This window comes from Bactrocera latifrons, unplaced genomic scaffold (genome assembly GCF_001853355.1).
Source record: "Bactrocera latifrons isolate USDA-ARS-PBARC rearing strain unplaced genomic scaffold, ASM185335v1 scaffold_91, whole genome shotgun sequence".
NCBI classification, from domain to species: Eukaryota; Metazoa; Arthropoda; class Insecta; order Diptera; family Tephritidae; genus Bactrocera; species Bactrocera latifrons.
Window position 1 is genome coordinate 734,517 of NW_017537612.1, and position 18,718 is coordinate 753,234.

The following is an 18,718-nucleotide window of genomic DNA, read 5'->3' on the forward strand; positions in this document are numbered from 1 at the left end:
TTAAACAATTTTAATAAAAATTAACAAAAAACAATTAAAGGTTTAAAGACTAAGTATAAAAAAAATTAGCTAAAATAAGTATAAGCACTAAATAAATAAAATTTAAAAACTCCACAAAAATACCAAAAATTAAAAAAAAAATATATTCTCACTGCTATTGGCCCCACAACTCAGAAGCAGCGATCAATAAGCGAAATGCTCACGCATAAGAATGCGAGCTCATTCATATCTCTAGGGATAGCTGTGCAACATCACACTTTATAAATGCAAGTTTGTATGCAAAAACGCTGCCGCAATGACAGCTAAAGTGCCTGCTTGCAACAAACATATAAACACATAAGTGAATACATAATATATATGTAAAGGTATAAAAAATTGTAGTTGTAACTGGACTTCTTTGCGTGCACTCGCTTAGAAAGGCGAACACAGCAAATACTCATGATCAAAGCGCAAACCAGGCAGCATGTGCGTATGTACCTCAGATTGCTTGTATGGCAAAATGCAATAAAACTATTAACAAGAAATACAAAAAACATTAAATTATAAGAACACAAACATAAACAAACGGGCTTACTAATAATCTATATGAATGTGTGTATGCATAAATTTATTTGTAGACTACTTGAATTGCAGCTAATAAGAACGAGAACCACACACAAGATGGCGTAAAATAAAAATACAGCACTGAAGAATATTAGTGCGAGCACAATGAGGAGCAACACGCACACAGCACGCACGCAACGCATGAAAAACGGCAATGAAATGCAGGAAAACAAGCGCAGCGAAATCGAGGAGATATTGATGCTGTGCTGAAATGCACAAAACATACAAAGCAAGACGTGACAAATTGCAGTTACCGCAGTGCTGTTGCCGCCATTAACTTGCCACAAGCACAGCAGCAGAACGACAGGTTGCGTATACGCAGTGTGTGCTAACGCCGAAGGTGAACGAAAATTAGTGAAGAGTGCTTAGCGGAGGCAGGGGAGAGCATCTGCACGCATATATAAATAAATGCAAGCATTTGCAGTTCTATGGCGTGTTGTTGTATGCGAATTCACGCCACATTTAAAGCGTTTGGGAAAATCATCAGCAAATTACAATAATCAGCACTTAGCGTCGTGTATGAATTGCTTCATGCAAGTGGGCTGTGTACGCAACGCTGATGGCATTTGGCATTTTGCACCTTGCCAACTGTGGGCAACAACAACAACTAGATAAATAAACAAGTGAGTGAAACCAACTGCAAGGCAAATTGCTCAGCATAAACTGAAAGAGCAGCAGCAGCAGTAACAACAACGACAACAGCAGCGATGAGATCAGCGCTAAAGCGATGCTGCTGTTGCTGGACGTATTGTTATTGTAATTGCAGTTGCATTTGCATGCTAGTTACATGCCACAGCATGTAGGGCCAGCCAGCTAGGTAACTAAAGCCGATCGATGCCAACGCGCCGTAGGATGCTGCTTGGTGCAGGCTTGTCTGCTGCAAACGCATGCAAATGATGGCAATTAAGCGCAAATAATAGCAACAACAAATACAAGTAAAGTACACGCAATGCAACAGCACACACCCAGACACGCAGAAATTCACTTGAAAATAGTGAAGTTCAATCACATTTGAACTTTTCAATGAAGTCGATTTTTATGCTACAGCTACAGCAACAGAAAGTGAAGACACCGCTGAGCGGCCACCATTTACATGCCAACCTAACTGCATAGATACGCACATATATATACAGTCAAACATACATATATGTATGCTTGAGTGCATTATTGGTTATGTCATTACCGTTTTTACTCGCTCGCCGCCGCTCAAGTGGACCTTATCGCAGCACAGAATTGCAGTTAAGCATGCACACGCGCCCAAACTCACGAAGCATGCGTTTATGAAATGATGTCGAACGGCACGCAGCCCCTTTCATAGACAGTCGTCGGTGGAATTGACAGTAGAAATGATGAGTCAAGAATTAAGGAAATGCTTTCAATGAGAAATATGTAATGATGATGACTACTTGAATTATCAGTATGCAGGGCTTTAAAATTTCCAAAGAACCGGTTAGAAGAAAGATTAGGTACATATTTATTCTGTGAAATTGTATATGATATGATGTGTAAACTTCAAACGCGGCAAGCAAACAAAAAAGTCAGTTAGTATTACTTTCTGATTGATGACACGCATTTCGAGTTGAAGGGGAGTGACATATGTAAGTGCATATGTTTCGGATTAGAAGCAGCGATGCTAAGGTTGGAGGAAAGTGGTTTAAAAATAAGAAAAGACGTTCACTTGGTTTACGTGGAAAATATACTCCTCTTTAAAATTTAAAAAGTTGCCGTACAAGAACTTGATTCTGAGCGAAAATCTTGTATGGCAGCTATATGTTATATTGCTCCGATCCGAACGATTTGTTCGTAGATTGCAATGTTACCACAAACAATAATGTATATAAAATTTCGTGAAGATAGCTTGTTAAATAAAAAAGTTTTCCATACCAGAACTTAATTTTGATTAGTCAGTTTATAGGGCAGCTATATGATAGAGTGCTTCGATCTGCACTATATGTTGGGAGAATGCAGCATTGCCTTGGACAATACCTCATGCTAAATATCTTTAAGATATCTGGTGAAATAAAAAAGTTTTCCATACCAGAACGTAATTTTGATCACTTAGTTTATACTATAGGGATCCGATATCGGCAAATCTGTCAAAAGTGGTGCTTCTTGGGAATAAGAAGACGTGTACACAACTTCAGATCGATATCTCAAAAACTCAGGGTCTGGTTCCCATATATACAGAGACGCAAACAGACAGAGCGATATGACGAAATCGACTCAACTCGTTACGCTGAATATTTTGTTTGGTGACGATAATGATGAAATTTAGTAAAATTCGGTTAGAAATTATATATTTCTTGGTTATATTACAAAAATTGTTGACTAAATGTTAAGCGCAAAAAAGCGAGAAAACGCTCTCGAACCAACTGTGCTTTTTTTTGGATTTCATGAGATGTTACATTAATGACGATAGTCCAATAAGTAAGATTCTTGACAAAGGACAACCTTAACTATTCAGCACCAAAAAATTATTTTCATCAAAGAATCGATAAAAACTAGAAGCGGATAAGGCATTAAAAGCTCTTTCGGGTTTTTCATACTTATGTTGTAGTTCAAAGACTTTCTTTTGATCGTAGCCGCTTCTAGATATGATCGTCTTTTTTTCCCAAGATAATTTTAACAGAAAAATGTCATTCTTACAATAAAAGCTCAACTCCAAAGTAGTTCTTTATCTGTGAAATTTTTTGCAGTTATGGAATAGTGTAAAAACTATAGCTGAACGCAGAGCGAGCAAGAAAAGAACAACATAATTATAGTGAAAGCTTGCAAAAAAACCGATTAAATAGATTACCTAAAGCTCTAGCGTCTGCCATTTTTCATACAATATCGTAATTAAATCTTAATTTTCACTTTAGGCATAAATATGTCTAAAAATTAATACAATTGCATACAGTGTGAAATTATTCAAGCTTTCATTTATGAAAGCTCTAAAGCTTAAGGAAGCTGCAAAGTTTTTACTTATGAAAGCTTTAAAGAATAGAGAAGCTACAAAGTTTTCATTAATGACAGCTCGGAAGCTTATGCAAACTGCAGAAGATAATACTTTCTAACAACTAAACGAATTACAGTTATAACAGTCAAATAAAATATTAAAGTCATTCATTTATGAAAGCTCTGAAGCTTATGGAAACTGCAGAATATTAAGTTTTCTTAAAAGTAAACAAATTACCGTTATATCACTCAAATAAAGTATTAAAATTGAATAAAGCTTTCATACATCGCCTCCTCAACCTTTCTCCCCGCCCTTATTGGATATAAGGATTAAAAAATATTTTCATATTTCAAGCTTTCATTTATGAAAGCCTTCAATCTTACGGAAGATGCAAAGATTTCATTTATGAAAATCTAAGGCTAATGCAAACTGGAGAAGATAACATTTTCGCAAAAGTAAACGAATTACCGTTATTAAAGTTAAATAAAGCCTTCATATATCTCCTCCCAAACCTTTCACCTGTGTTCTTATTCGACATAAGTATTAAAATATATTTATGTATTTATTTATGTATAAAAATGTATATGGTATTGGCATACCACCTAACATCGAAGTACAGTGCTGTGCAGTTCAATGCACTTCAGCCGAGTTGGCCTATATTATTGACATGTGTTTTTATGTAGTACTTTTTGTTGGTTTTGTCGCAGTGGTTGTAAATAGCACGACTACAATAGCATTGTTGTTGCTTTTTCACTTATAGCAGCTTATTTTATATTTGAGTTTTTAGTTATTGCAATTTCTAGGCGCGTTTGTTTAGTTTTGACTCTTTCACAAGTTTTAACGGTAAAATGCAGCCAACATGTGTCCACAGCCATAAGAAAATGCAGTAAAAATCGCGCGCGAAAGCCAACGTACAAATATACAAATATAGATAAAGTGAAATGGAAAATACTGAATAGCAAAATAAACACACACACACACACATACACGCACACAAATACACTTATTTGTAAAAAGAAAAGTAGTTTCTGTGTAAAAAGCTTTAAAAATAGCAAATACGCAACGCAAATGTTTATGTAGGCGCATAAAATTGCATTTCGGAGCTGCTTATTGCATGTGTGTATGTGTGTGAGTATGCATAGTGCATAAAGCGTATGCAACGTTGGAGTTGCGCGCCAAAAGTTGCATGTTGCCGCATTTTATAAAAATAGCAATGTTTTGAAATGTTTAGAAAATTGCGAAGACTACGTGAAGATGCGAGCAAAATACACACGTAAATAGGCATGTAAATGCACAACCGCAAGCAGCAAACAAGAGCATACATTTGTACATATTTATGTGTGTGAGTGCATGCGCTACGCTCGTTGCATCGCCTAATTTCCCACCTCTAATTGCCGCCGGCAATTTGTTGCAGCAAAAATGCTGTACATTGCCTGCCATTAACGGTGGTTTGCGGCTGTAGCTGCCACTGACTGATTTTTCAAATAGCAAGCATACTCGTAAAAAATGGGCATGAGCATTATGGCAACATTTTTATGACCAACTTTGCACGTATGTAATATATTTATTCCCCCAAGCATAGTAAAATGTTGCCTGGAAACGCATAATTTGAATATTTTCGCACTGAATTTCATTTCGCATTTTAGAACTTTTGCGCTTTTCGAGCAGCTAACTAGGTGAAAAAATCAACAAAAAATAATGACTTTCAGAGGGTAATGCATTACCTTGCAACTTTAGAACCTTAAGAGGGACTTTCGAAAATATGATATTGCTACTTTGGTATCGGCAGACAATTGGGAAACACATCCCACTCTCGACGTTCAAAAATGTCGCTTCACTCATATACTAACAGCTTCAACAATGTCTGCCTCGAAATCCAACGCAGAATAACTATTGCCAACAGGTACTACTTCGGACTGAGTAGGCAATTGAGAAGTAAAGTCCTCTCTCGACGAACAGAAACCAAACTCTATCAGTCACTCATTATTCTCGTCCTGCTATAGGGTACAGCGGCATGGACGACGACTACATCTGATGAGTCGACGTTAAAAGTTTTGGAGAGAAATGTTCTGCGGAACACTTACTGTTGCCTGCAAGCCCACTGTAAATCTACTGACTGTCGCTTACAAACTTAATACAATATGTCTTTCAATGGACCTTGTACCCCAGAACTATGCCTTCGTTTAATGTGATTCGAATACAGATTCTTCTTACTTATCAAATCTTCAGTTCTCAATATTCCATTCATTTGCTGACCAATTGTATCGACAGCGCATTAAACAGTAACAAAATAAAAAAACAAATTTAAAATAAAACAACATGAAGTACTAAAGGGAAACGTTGATGAATGCGATGAAAAGCAAATGGTGTGCAATAGAAATGCTATGGTTTGGTGTTGGTATGCGTCTATGTTTGTTTCGAATGCGCTGTGGTGTGCTTTTATGTTGCTTATTTCTGTTTTCATGTTCTATTTGTTTTTCAAATATTTGCTAAAGAAAAGATCGCTGATAGCTCGATAGTTCTAGCGTTGAATGCGGAAGCAATCATTTTCGCGCTTTTCTTCGTATTTTCATCACACTGTGTTTTAGTTAATTTGGGAGTGACAAAAGTAAAAGGCTATGAGGTCAATACGATACAGGGTGGGGCAGATAATTAAATTATGTAAATTTGAGTAAGTGGCAGAAATTACGAAAAAAGTATTATGAATGAAAAAAAATTTTAAATGTCCCAAAAATTAAGTACAAAATGTTAATAAAAGAAAAAAAATAAAAATATGAACAAAATAAAAAAAAATAAATAAATACAAATAAAATAATAAAAAATAGAAAAAACTTCAAAATAAAAGGAAAAGAAAAAATATTTAAAAAAAAACATAAATAATAAAAATTAATTGTGGATTTTAGAGCAAACAAAGATTATTAATTGTATAAAGATTTTACAGCAAATAAACATTTTTTTAAAAGGTAAGAGCCTTAAAAAAGTTTCTTGGGAATGTAAAGAAGTTGATTACACTATTTAACAAATCTGAAGGAAAAATTAGCAACCCATAATCAGCGAGAAACAGCCTCTAACAGCAAAGTCACAAAATTACTCTAAACTAGTGTTTTATATACAAAATTATAGACAAAATGTGTGATCCAAGTAGAAATACTTTTCACTGAAGCCGCTAGACCTTTCCTAGCGACATCGCTTGGCTCTATGAGCTTTTGAAAAGTTCCAAGAAGATTCAACGTTTTCGAGCTAAATTTTTTTTCGCGATGAGGGCCATTTCTGACTCAATAAGTATATAAACAAACAAAATTGCCGTATTCGGGACGAAGAGCTGGCATTTCATCCAGAAAAAACATCACCAGTCAATATTTCTTTCAATGATCATAAACATTCCCCCCTTAAATTTAAAGTTTCTGCGGTTTTTCTTTATAAAAGTAGGGAATCTCGAAATCGATCACACTTTAGTATATTGTATTTGATGGAAACTTTGGATTTTTGAAAACAAAACACATTATAAAAAGTAAGAAACAAAGGAATTTTATATATCTGTAAGGTAAAAGGGAAAAAAGAAAACTAAAATACTTAATTACTTGTACTTTGCTGGCAGCGAAAAGCAATTTTGGGACTTTGAACAACGCTATTATTAGCTTTGCACCTTTGACAACGACTGAATGTGCACTCAATTTTTTTAAACAATGAGAAAAATAATCTTTATGTTTAAACAACTCGTTTAAGCCATTGAAACTCAGGTATTGAGGATAGATCATGATAGATGACTGTTATTGTTGAGATATTATGGAACTGAAATTTAAAGTACGATATGAAGTTCTATGTAAGTAATCTAAGGCACAATTTTTTAAACCGTTATGACGAGATTTGATAAAGAATATGTCTAAATAACTTGAAAAGCGGTCGCTCTCACTCTCTCAAATTTCGATTCGAGTAGTCGAAAAAGTCTTTTCGTATTTCTAATCAAACTTCAATTAATTTTTTAGAATATTAGTTTTTTAAATCTGTTTATAGCTAATTTATTAATCAAAACACAAACAAATTAGTAAGGAATTCAACGAAACAACTAACATGAGAATATATAAATGTTTCGCATGAAGATTTTCTTTATTTTCACACTACAAGCAAATGCCTGGCACTTTCATTTCCGTAAACAAGCAACTACAATAAATGGTATTTCGCAGCATTATAAATTCGAAGCATAGTAAACACCTTAAACTAATCATAAAATGGATTTAACCTATTTGACAAAAGCATTTTCGAGACTTAAGTAACAAACACTTACGCAATTTATGCTTGCATAAGACTGAGAACCGCTGAGCGCCAATGGCAAAGCAACTGCTTAATAGACGCTAATGAAGAAATCATTAACGAATAGTAGCGAACACAAACAAGTGGAGAAAAAAACTCAAATGAATAGATAGTAAAGGCGAAAAGAATTTAAATTCTCGAGTAAAAAAATTAAAAGAAGGGGAGGGAGATTATTGTAAGCGCATAAAAAATATATAAAAGGGTGGAAAGATACGTAGAAAATCGACAGACAAAAGCCTGTGTGGAAATATAAACAAAAATGCGCCTAAAATAATTTTTTACAGCGAATATCATTACAAAAAATGTTTATATTGTTTGGAGCTTTTCCCATGAAAAGCTAGATAGTGGCAGGCGTGTGAGGCAGTATATGGTTGGATGTACATATAACATATTTTATATTTTATACTGATCTAATGTAGATCATGTTCTATTTTTTTTTTTTTTTTGTGAATTTATAGAATTTCATTCAACACGTTAATTCTCATACAGTTCTTTGGTGATGGCGTAATGTGGAAGAGAACTCATAAGTATTTTTTAAAGTGACGAAATTTAATAAGCTTGATTTTTTTTTTCTTAATTTCTTCAAATTAAAATCAATAACAAATAATTTTCAAACTTTAATTAGTAATTGCGTATACCTGCGGTTTACCACTAACCAATACTTTTTTTTTTTGTCTAATTAAATTATTCAGCTGCTTAGTATTGTCATAGTCGTTCGAGTCGTTTACAATGTAACATATACATATATGTATATAAATATATATATTTTTTATTTTTTTAACAGTATGTAACAATTATGCACAAAACGCACACTTAGAACGACGTCACACTGTATTTACTTTAAAAAATACATTGGCACAAAGTCAAAGGTTTCTCTTACATACAGACGTTTTTTTGCGCTCTTTATTTATATTTTTCTTTATGTGCATTTAAAAGCACATATTTTTTGAAACACCTCACGTCTACACTTGTTTCATATATAAATTAAAAAAATTTTTTTTTGACATTTGTTCTAATGTAAATATGTCATATAGTTATTTTTATGCACTCTGCAGCACTGAAATTCACAACGTCTGCTGCTGAAGTTTCAATTTCCTTCGATTTACGCTTCAACTGCGTCATTGACTGCGAAGGATTCCAGACTAATAAACATTGTCCGACAATTTTCCGTAATTTCTTCGATTTCACAGTTGTACTATGGAAGCACACAGTTGCACGCACATAAAGTTTACGTAAGTATAAATAGAAAATATTATCGAAATTATTTAAAAACACCAAACGAAATGTTGAAAATAAAAGAGATATTTAATAATATCAGTCAAAACGGCACGGAAAGTCGCGTTTGAGGAAAATCACGCGTCACACATTTTCACAGTTCCACAAGCTCAAGGAGACTGAAGCCGAGCCAGCGACCGAGTGCATAGCAGACTCGTGGAAATTGTAGCAGCACACACACACATGCATAGAAACAGACGCACACGAAAGCAAAGTACATAGAAAATAAGTCAAACGATGTGATGGGCATATTGTTGCTGTTGTTGGCTGTGGATTGAATTGCCTGTCTGCCTGCCATGGCCTCCCCGACTGCCGGTCTTTTGTACAGCAAGAGGGCTTTCAGTGGTGGGCTGATGCTGGCAATGCCGCCGCTGCACTGCACGGCATTGTTGTTGTTGTTGTGACTTATGCACTATAATGTGCGCCAATACACGGTTTTTTTGCATTTCGAACAACTACGAGTGGTTGTTGTTGTTTTTGATGTTGTGGCTATTGTTGTTGCAGCTGATATTGCAGAATATTGAACAACAAATTAACGGAAATCTAAAACAACAAAAAGTTATATATGTTGTTTGTGTTGTTGTTGTATTGCATTAATAAGTACAAGCGGGCGGTGCACTGCCGAACGTAAAGCGCTGAGCATGTGGAACCGAAATGTGGGTTGACCAAGAATTCTTTGTGCTTTCGAGAGGCATAGAGCATAGCACCTAGAGAGCCGCATAACTAGAGGAATAGAAAAACAGCTTGAGGAGCACAATGACAGAAGATGCACGAGCAATGTTCAAAAAGCTCTCGATTCGTTCGTTTATTAGAGCATATGGAAGCTAGGAAAATATTTGTAGTGTATATTTTTTATTAATGTGTGCATATGTGAGTAGATTTTGATTAGCGCTTTGGGGCAAGATTTTGATTATTTACACATACACACACACAAACACGCAGAGTAGCTGCCAATGAAAACCACTTAAGTCAACAGCACTCGGCGATAAGCTGAAACTATCAAGTGGATGGTAACTGTTATCTGTGGAACTAAAAAAAATAGACGATACGCTCAATGTTACGTACAAATACATAACTGTAAAAGTATAACTAACTACCTGTCAAGACAGCTGACTGATAAAGGCGTTGTTATTCGGCAGACCGCAGGAATGTAACTGATAATTAAAAGCAGATAATTACCACTTGTTGTTGCGGATGATTCAAAAATAACAAAAACAGCACAGATAGAGAAAACATGTACAATAATAACAAAACAACGACTTTTACTACACAATAAAAGAAATGAAGAGAAAAGAAGGCGGCACAAATGGAAAATATAAAAAAATTATTAAAAAAAAAAATAAAACAAAAACAAGAAAAAAAGGAGCTGAGGCTATAATACCCTAAACAGGTTCATTTCTTAAAGCACAGAAGAATAGAAATATATGTATAGCTTGATTTTTATCGTTCAGTTTGTATGACAGCTATATGCTATAGTGATCCAAACTGAACAATTTGTTCGGAGATTTTAGCATTATTTAGGAGCATAATCTATGCCGAGTTTCGTGCTGATATCTCGTGAAATAAAAAAGTTTCCGATGCAAGACCTTAGTCTGGGTCGTTCAGTTTGTATTACAGCTATATGTTATAGTAGTCCGATGTAAACGATTTTTGCGGAGATTATAGCATCTACTTGGACAATAATACATGTGAAATTTCGTGAAGATATCTCTAGCAATAAAGAAGTTGTTCATACAAGACATAATTTGGTCGTTCAGTTTGTATTACAGCTATATGTTATAGTGATCCGATCTGAACAATTTGTTCGGAGATTGTAGCATTCTTTAGGAACATAATTTATGCCGAGTTTCGTGCTGATATCTCGAGAAATAAAAATATTTTCAATACAAGAACTTAATTTTGATCAGACAGTTTGTATGGCAGCTATATGTTATAGTGATCCGATCTGAACAATTTGTTTGGAGAATGTAGCATTGCGTCGGACAATAATCGGTGTCAAATTTCGTGAAGATAACTCGTGAAATAAAACAACTGTCCATAAAAGAGCTTGATTCGGATCGTTAAATTTATATGAAAGCTATATGCTATAACGGTCCGATATAAACGATTTCGATAAATTAGCAGTTTTTTAGATAGAAAATTATGTGTGCAAAATATCAGGACGATATCTCTAAAAAAGAAAAATTATTATATTTTTCATAGACTCTCCGACATTTCATTCTTGGTGTTACAAAGCCCATAACCAACTTAACAGGGTATAAAATTATAAATGAAATAAATATAGAGAGAAATTGTGTTTCAGATTAATAAACAGAGCGCAGATGGTTTTGAATGCAATAAAGTATTTTTATATCTTGTCTGACTCAGTAGCCTTATCGCTCCAGCGAAGATGCAACGACGAGTTGACTGCGATCATATAGCATACAGATATGGAGCAAATATTCGAAACAATAACAAATACATAAACAATTTTAATAACTTACACACAGTATGCACTTCCATCTTCGACTTTTTATTGATTTATAAGCAACCCTAATGACCCGAAGAGCACTTGTGGCATTCCACTGAGTACATGTATATGTATGTACATATGTATATATATAAACATAAATGTCAGCATATAAGTACTTCCTTTACTTTATTATATTACATGTGTATATAAAAACCAGCAAATACATTATGGTAACACTTAAACGCATCTGTTATGTTAATTATGCATACAGAGGCAAAATTTCTAAAGATAATTTAAGTATCTGTGGTAAATGCAGCTCAGAACAATGCGCACAACAGTAGCACTTGCCTTTGTCACTAGTGTTGCCGCCTGCGTGCCGACATGCTTCAGCGCATGCGCGCACACTCATAAGGATATGTCTTGTGCCCTGAGCAAACGCAGCTGGAAACACGCAAACAACAAATTTAATCGATTTAACAAATTTCACACATTTGAAATTTCCCCGCACACACGTTTAGGCGTGTACAGGCGATTTAAGGCAGACACGCTCAAGTGGTACGGATATTACGCTACTGATTGAGGTCCTTAGAGGTCTTCCTTAAAAGACAAACGTTTAAGTTCGACGAGTTGCATTGGCACGCGCCTACAGTGGTGTGCATGATAACCCTTTTTAAGAAGAAAAGATGTAAGTCAATGAAAAATTTTGTACATTTGAGCATAAAATGGACTTCGGTTGACTTTTTCAGGGATTAAAAGGTGAGCTACGGATAATAGTTATATCAAACGTTCGGGAAATAATCGACATTTAGAGAGTGGCGAGACGAACACATGTATTCTTCTTTCCCTTACATGGAGCAGACAGAACGATGACAATAAAAGTGAATTTATTGTTGTTTTTATTTCTGTGGAAAAATTTGCAATACATGTAAAGTTTTTATAATGGCTGCCAAAAGTAGACTGAAGGGAAGCTACTTTGCATAAAAGGGTATAATACTTTCAAAGAGAGATCTTAAAAATAAAGAAATTTCCACAAATCTCGAGTAATAAATGCAGTTAAAATCGACTGCGCCGAAAAGGACCCCAGTGAGTAGCTTTGGAGTCTCTTTCCTCTTTCTTCTACCTGTATTTCAGATAGCAAACGAACAGGTTTATTCATGTTATTTTAAGGCTACATGAGAAAAAATGGTCGGTAATTGCAACAAAAAAGTTGTAAAATTCGACTGAAACACTTGAAATAATTGAAAAACATAATGAAGGATGAAATTAAAAAAAGTTTTATATGAGAAATACTTGCAACCGATCACCCGAATAACGTAACACACAAGTTTATAGGCGAAGAAAAGTGTTCTAGTAGAAAGCACTCTTTTTGAAATTTGAGTTTTGGTTATAAAATGGTTATATATCGGTTATATATGATTACAGATTGGTTATATATTGGTTATAACTGACAGCGGATGCTGAATATTTTATGCCATATGTATGTAACATGATGTAGTGAATCGTAAGCAATAAAAAAAATTTCGATTTTTTTATGATACGTTGTCATGCATTTTAGATAATGATATACAAAATATCGCAACGCACCAACTTTCACAGCCACCACTGTACAATTATGCTACACCAGCAGCCATGTCACACACATTGGCTGTCAAAAACGTTCGTCTTTTATCAATTTCATGTAATTTAAGAAGTCCCCGGAGATTTTCGAAACATGCCTAAGCACTTGCATAATTACACACAGAAGTATGCACATGTACAGTAGTACAGTATACGAGGGCATGTTGCGTACAAGTAACACTTGCTGGGGGTCCCCAAGGCAGCTGTGGCGTAACGCCCCAACAGTTCGACACAGCATGCTTCACTTCTGCGTCTGAACTGCTGACACTTTGTTTTTTTGTTTGACTATAAATTCAGTTTCTAATGAAATATTTAATAAAAACATTGTCCCATAAATACTGTCACGCTTGATTTAATAAGCAAATAATGCATTTGAAATACATAGATAGATGCACTATAAATTGTTTCACTGCACATAATTTTTTCATTACTGCTAGTTGATAAGTGCAATTTATTGCTTAAGAGTTGTTATGGCGCATGCGTTAAAGAATTTATGTGAGATTATATTTCGTATTGGTCACAACTCAAATCCATTTTTGGTTTTAGTATTGGAAAAAAAGGGAAAGGCTTTGAAATATTTACAATAAATCAATCAGTTCTAAGCAGTATGAAGTATATGCTATATGTACTTCGGTTGGTTGAACGGGCAGGCGAATGAGCAACGCACTTTGAATATCATTAAGTCAATTGTGTTGCCGGATATTAACCAAGTTGAGCCTTATCCAACAACTCAGTGGATTTGATAAAAACAACTTGATTATTTTCCACCACAGCAGCCCAATGTATCTTAAGTTGGCGTACTGGGAGGAGTAGAATATGTTTCTTCTCATTCGGCTGATGGCTGGGCATCCGCGTAGATAACATTGCAGCATCTCATCATCCTCCGGAATCTACCGATCCCGCCGAACGCACTTTTCCCATTTTCTGAAGGTGGTATTGTATGTGTAGGTGCTCTGTGATGACTCCTACAATGATACTAAGCTCGGTTTTTGCCTAGTAGTAGCAGCTTTTTGCTCTGTCCATCATCAACACTACCTCCAAAATAACTTTATGGTATGCCTTGTGTTGCTTGTGTTCCAAGACCTGAGATGTGGGGCCATTACTTCAAATAACCCTTGATGAGACTGAATAATCTAGTACCTCCAGCTAGATACCTACGAGTGGGACAGCTCGTCTGCTTTTTAATTTCTTTCTATTCCTGTATGACCAGGTATTCACATTAAATTAACCGAATTGCATAACCTTACGCAATAAGACTTTATGTTGGCACTACGGACATCCTTGCTGGTTAGAGCAGAAGCCCACTTGGCACTTTCTATTATACTCGAAATTTCAGCCTGAAAGACTGAGTTGTTGAAATCATTTAATTTAAAGCTGGCTTCTGTGCATGGATTACAACAGAAGAAACCAGCTCCTGCTCCAGTTTCACCCTTCAATCCGTTCGTAAATATGTAATCTTCTCTACTGAGGGTATGAAAAAGATGTGTTCATGCACTTTATTTGGTTTCAAAATTTGAAAGAAAGGTAAAATTTTATGATAAATGTAAATAAATATTTCGAAACAGTGGCAATATAATCTATATTTGAGATTGGAATTAATTATTTTCGAATATTAGCATTTTTTTTCGCAGTAAGTATATTCACTAACTTGAGAACAATGTAAAATTAAAAGATTGCCAACTTTTTAAAAAAAATGTCAAATCAAGAAAATTTGTAAGATTGTTATTTTATTGGCTAAAATACTGCTATGTGTTGAATAAAATGTTTGAAAGTTGCCACCTTTTCGAAAACTTGTAAAGGCAAACGTTTATAAAATGAGAAACACCACAATATGGTTATTGAAAGCAGAAGATTTATGAACGATTTTAGTTCGAAATAATTTCTGAACAGGGTTGCCACTTGTTCGAAACTTTTAAATCAACAGAAGTAATGTTCAATAAATTATAACCGCATAGACATCAAACTTAGATTAGATTAAGATATGACAAGAGCTGAAAATATTGTGGGTTGCCACTTAATTCAACACTTTTATTCATGTATTTATATGATATGTATATATGTACAATATATACCCATAACAACTGCAAATTGCAATAAAGCAAAAAAAGAAGTGAAGGTCATGCGCTATAGATAAGTACGAGTACGAGAGCAGTATTGTCTACATATACACTCATACATACATAAATACTTATATGCAAATACACGTATAATACATACATATGCAAGAACATAAGCATTGGCGAATTAATTTCAATTAACATCAATTGAAGCAGAAAACCGTTGAATAAATGTATAAATGAATACACACTCATATTCACTTAAACGGTCGTACTATTCACCAAGAGCTGTCAGATTACGCGATTATCTTTTATATACTAGACAGCAATTGTTTGATCGGTTTGGTTGAATGAGCAATGCCCGTGAAATAAACAATATGGACAGATGGCAGCTTGAGGTCGTGGGCAGAAGAATTCGATAAGGGAAAGCGAAATAAAAAATATAAAAACTAGGAGAAGACCAAGCAATGGAGTAAAATATGGTAATAACGTAAAAAGATGAAACGGTAATTTAAATGAAATCAGAGCAGCAAGCATATTTTACTTACGAAAAGAATGGTAGCTCTCTGTTTGATTTGTATGAATGATTTGTTTGAGGAGCAGGCGGGTTAAATTCATTAAGAAGTCGGTCAAACTAGAATTTTTAAAGAGACGGTCTCTGGCTTAACGTAACATATTCAGGCTTCTAAAACATTACTCCGCTGTAGTGTTAAAGCAAGCTTCAAGGATCGCTACCAAGGGCACCGAGTCACTTTGTGATAAGATTAGTATGGTTCGGAGGCTACCGCAGAATCTCAGTTAACTGCAAAGCTAGCGTGCTAGCAATAAAAGGCAGCATACCTAGATAAATGGTATTCACAGGAGCTTGGTCAGAACTGGACTTGTTGTGCTGTCGCAAGATCCTTTTGAGAGATCGTGGTGAAAGACGCTGGGACAACCAGTCCGATACGACCGTAAGCATTTTACGAGAGGAGACTCGGAAAAAGGAAGGCTACTGGCAAGGGGTGCTGGAGTTCGATACAAAACGGTTCAACAAACTAATTGCTCTTCCACGAAACAAATTAAGGCAGCTAGTGGGATTTTATACAGGTCACTGTAGGCTGCGGTGTCATCTGCAGTTTTGGTTCCGTTCCATGGATCAGTGTCGCTTTTGCGAACAAAATGCTGAGACGCCAGAGCACATACTCACAGAAGTATCGGGGAATTGAATCCGGTGAGAGAACCAACTACAACCAATAACCCAGAAGCAGTCTTTTTGATTTGACTGGGTTAAATGAAGTTTTGTATAACAGGAGAGAGGGCAGTGCATTCCCCAACCTTCAATCTACCTGTTGTGTATCTAAAGCTAGACATCTTCTAACTGTAGGAGCTCTAACTGGTCACTGCTCCATCGGTGTTCATGCGGAAAGTTTGGAAATTTCACCAGAGGGAAGTTGCAGAAGCTATGTGGAAGAAGACAAGGTAGGGATATCTCCTGGGACGGTAAGCTGGTACGAATAGAAATAACCGCTAAGCAGAATTGTTTTGGCTACAAGTCACTTCGCACCTTATAAGATCTGAGTTTTATTTCTGGCTTCACAAGGGACTGTATGTAGCAGTGCAACAATATTAAATGGTTAGTAAGGACCGACTCAAGCGCTAAGTTCCAACTACGTGGACAGGGATCACATCACCTCAGTCGCGACCAGCAGGTTCCTGGAATTGTTTGGGTTCAGGATGCAAGACCTTTGTGACCATATGTGATATAGGTAAGGGCACAATAGAACATAGGTCGCAATGCAAAGTCTTAATTTTCGAGTCTATCTATCTAAGAACCGAAACCTCAAAAAGTTTATACGTGAAGAACTGCACTGGCAGCTCTACAAATGTTGAGAATGAGACAGCATTGATTTTCCAAGGTATTTTAGTAAAATTCAGCATTAATATATACTTTTCTTCAGGATTAAGTTAGCTAAGACATGACCCATGAAAAATAATTGCTTTACTCTCAATTGATATCAGCATCGAGGAAGCTACTCCAAAGAGGTCATTAGTTATTGCACGTTAAGTTCTATGACTCACGCCATGCCGTGTTATTGCACTTTATTTACTACATTAGCTTGCAGCAAGACCTCCTGCTTGCAGCAGATAGTTTCAATTTATTATTTTTATTATTCCAAATTTTCGCCATAGCTAAGTGCATACAAATTTTAGTACGTGGCAAGTGGCGCCATCCCATGTGGCAAGAGCAAACGCAGCGAATTTCTAGAAACTCAATTAACGATAAGCGCTAGGGCACACGATGCTCGCAAGTATACACATACATACATACTTACAACATACAAAAATAAATCGAATAATATAAACAAAAAGGAAGCATGCTTCTTATGGAAGGCGTTGCGGGTGGGAGCTTCGTCGATAGCGCTTACAAAGAAATTTTATGCGAGAGCCATGAGCTGGTCCGCTACAAACTTTGGCCAAAGACGATTGTAGCGAAATGCATTAACCGCTTCGGAAAAGTGTAAAAGTGTTGGCTGCAGCAGGAGGCCTTTGAAGACGTTGACACTTGGGATGCTGTGCGGGCGCCACGGAACACTCGATGGACCCATAGCCGCTGCGCTAAGGTGTGGTGCGTCAAGGTGGTGGTCTTTGGCGTCTTACTAAGTACGCACTAAATGCTGTGAAATACATATGTACACGCATAAGTACACACATCCATAAACACATATATGAAGCGGATAAATTTTGCGAATCTGCACTTTGTACTCGTCGCTGCCGCCAGTGGGAGGTAACCTAGCGCAAGAGCAGCAGTACGACGACTCAACGCGAAACAACAACGAAAATACACACACACACACAAGCGTCAATCAGCAAATATTATAAAAATAGAAGAATACTACACTCTCATCATCATCAGTAGAATGTGTATGGCGCTGTGGCAGCAGCAAATTATTACGCTGCATGTGGAACCTAAGCGCCAAAGCAAACATAACCTCAAGCATTCACTTGTGGGGCATCATTACTCGGGTGCAGCCGACCGTGTGCGAGCGCAGATGAGTGTACACTCACTCTTGTGGGAGAGTTATTTTTGATTGCTTGTATACTTTTGTGTGTCGTTTCTTGTAAAAACATTACATGGGTTTATACGTTTAGACTTCGTGTGGCAAGATGGAATTAAAATTCATCGTAAATTCAGAATAATGCAACGCACTTCAATCAATTCGCCTGAAAATATGCTATAATAAATAGCTGACAGTGTTACTAATGAAGAAATATATTTTTTGATTAGTTTTCGAAATACTTACATTTTGAAAATCTAAATTTATGGTTGCTTTTTAGACATCAAGCTTTGGAAATTCAATTATGAAATTGTAATTTTTTAAAAATTTTGAGTTAAGATGTTTTATTCTCGAAGTAATGTTTTTAGCAAAAAGTTATTTGAAAAATTATTTTCGAAAAAATATTTTTTTATTGCCAAATCTGATA

General features: G+C 35.7%; 1 protein-coding gene across 7 annotated transcripts in view; it reads right to left on the reverse strand.

Annotated features, from left to right (window-relative positions):
• LOC108977552 (ubiquitin carboxyl-terminal hydrolase 46) overlaps positions 1-18,718 on the reverse strand; it is a 101,939-nt gene that overhangs the window by 28,449 nt on the left and 54,772 nt on the right. For 3 of the 7 annotated variants that reach the window (XM_018947274.1, XM_018947273.1, XM_018947271.1), the window contains exon 1: positions 8,491-9,230. The exons of 3 other annotated variants lie outside the window; for them this stretch is intronic. The gene's annotated coding sequence lies outside the window, so the exon portion shown is untranslated. Of the gene's footprint in view, positions 1-8,490; positions 9,231-18,718 lie in introns of those variants that run through there. One more of the 7 variants, XM_018947272.1, reaches the window with a different exon arrangement.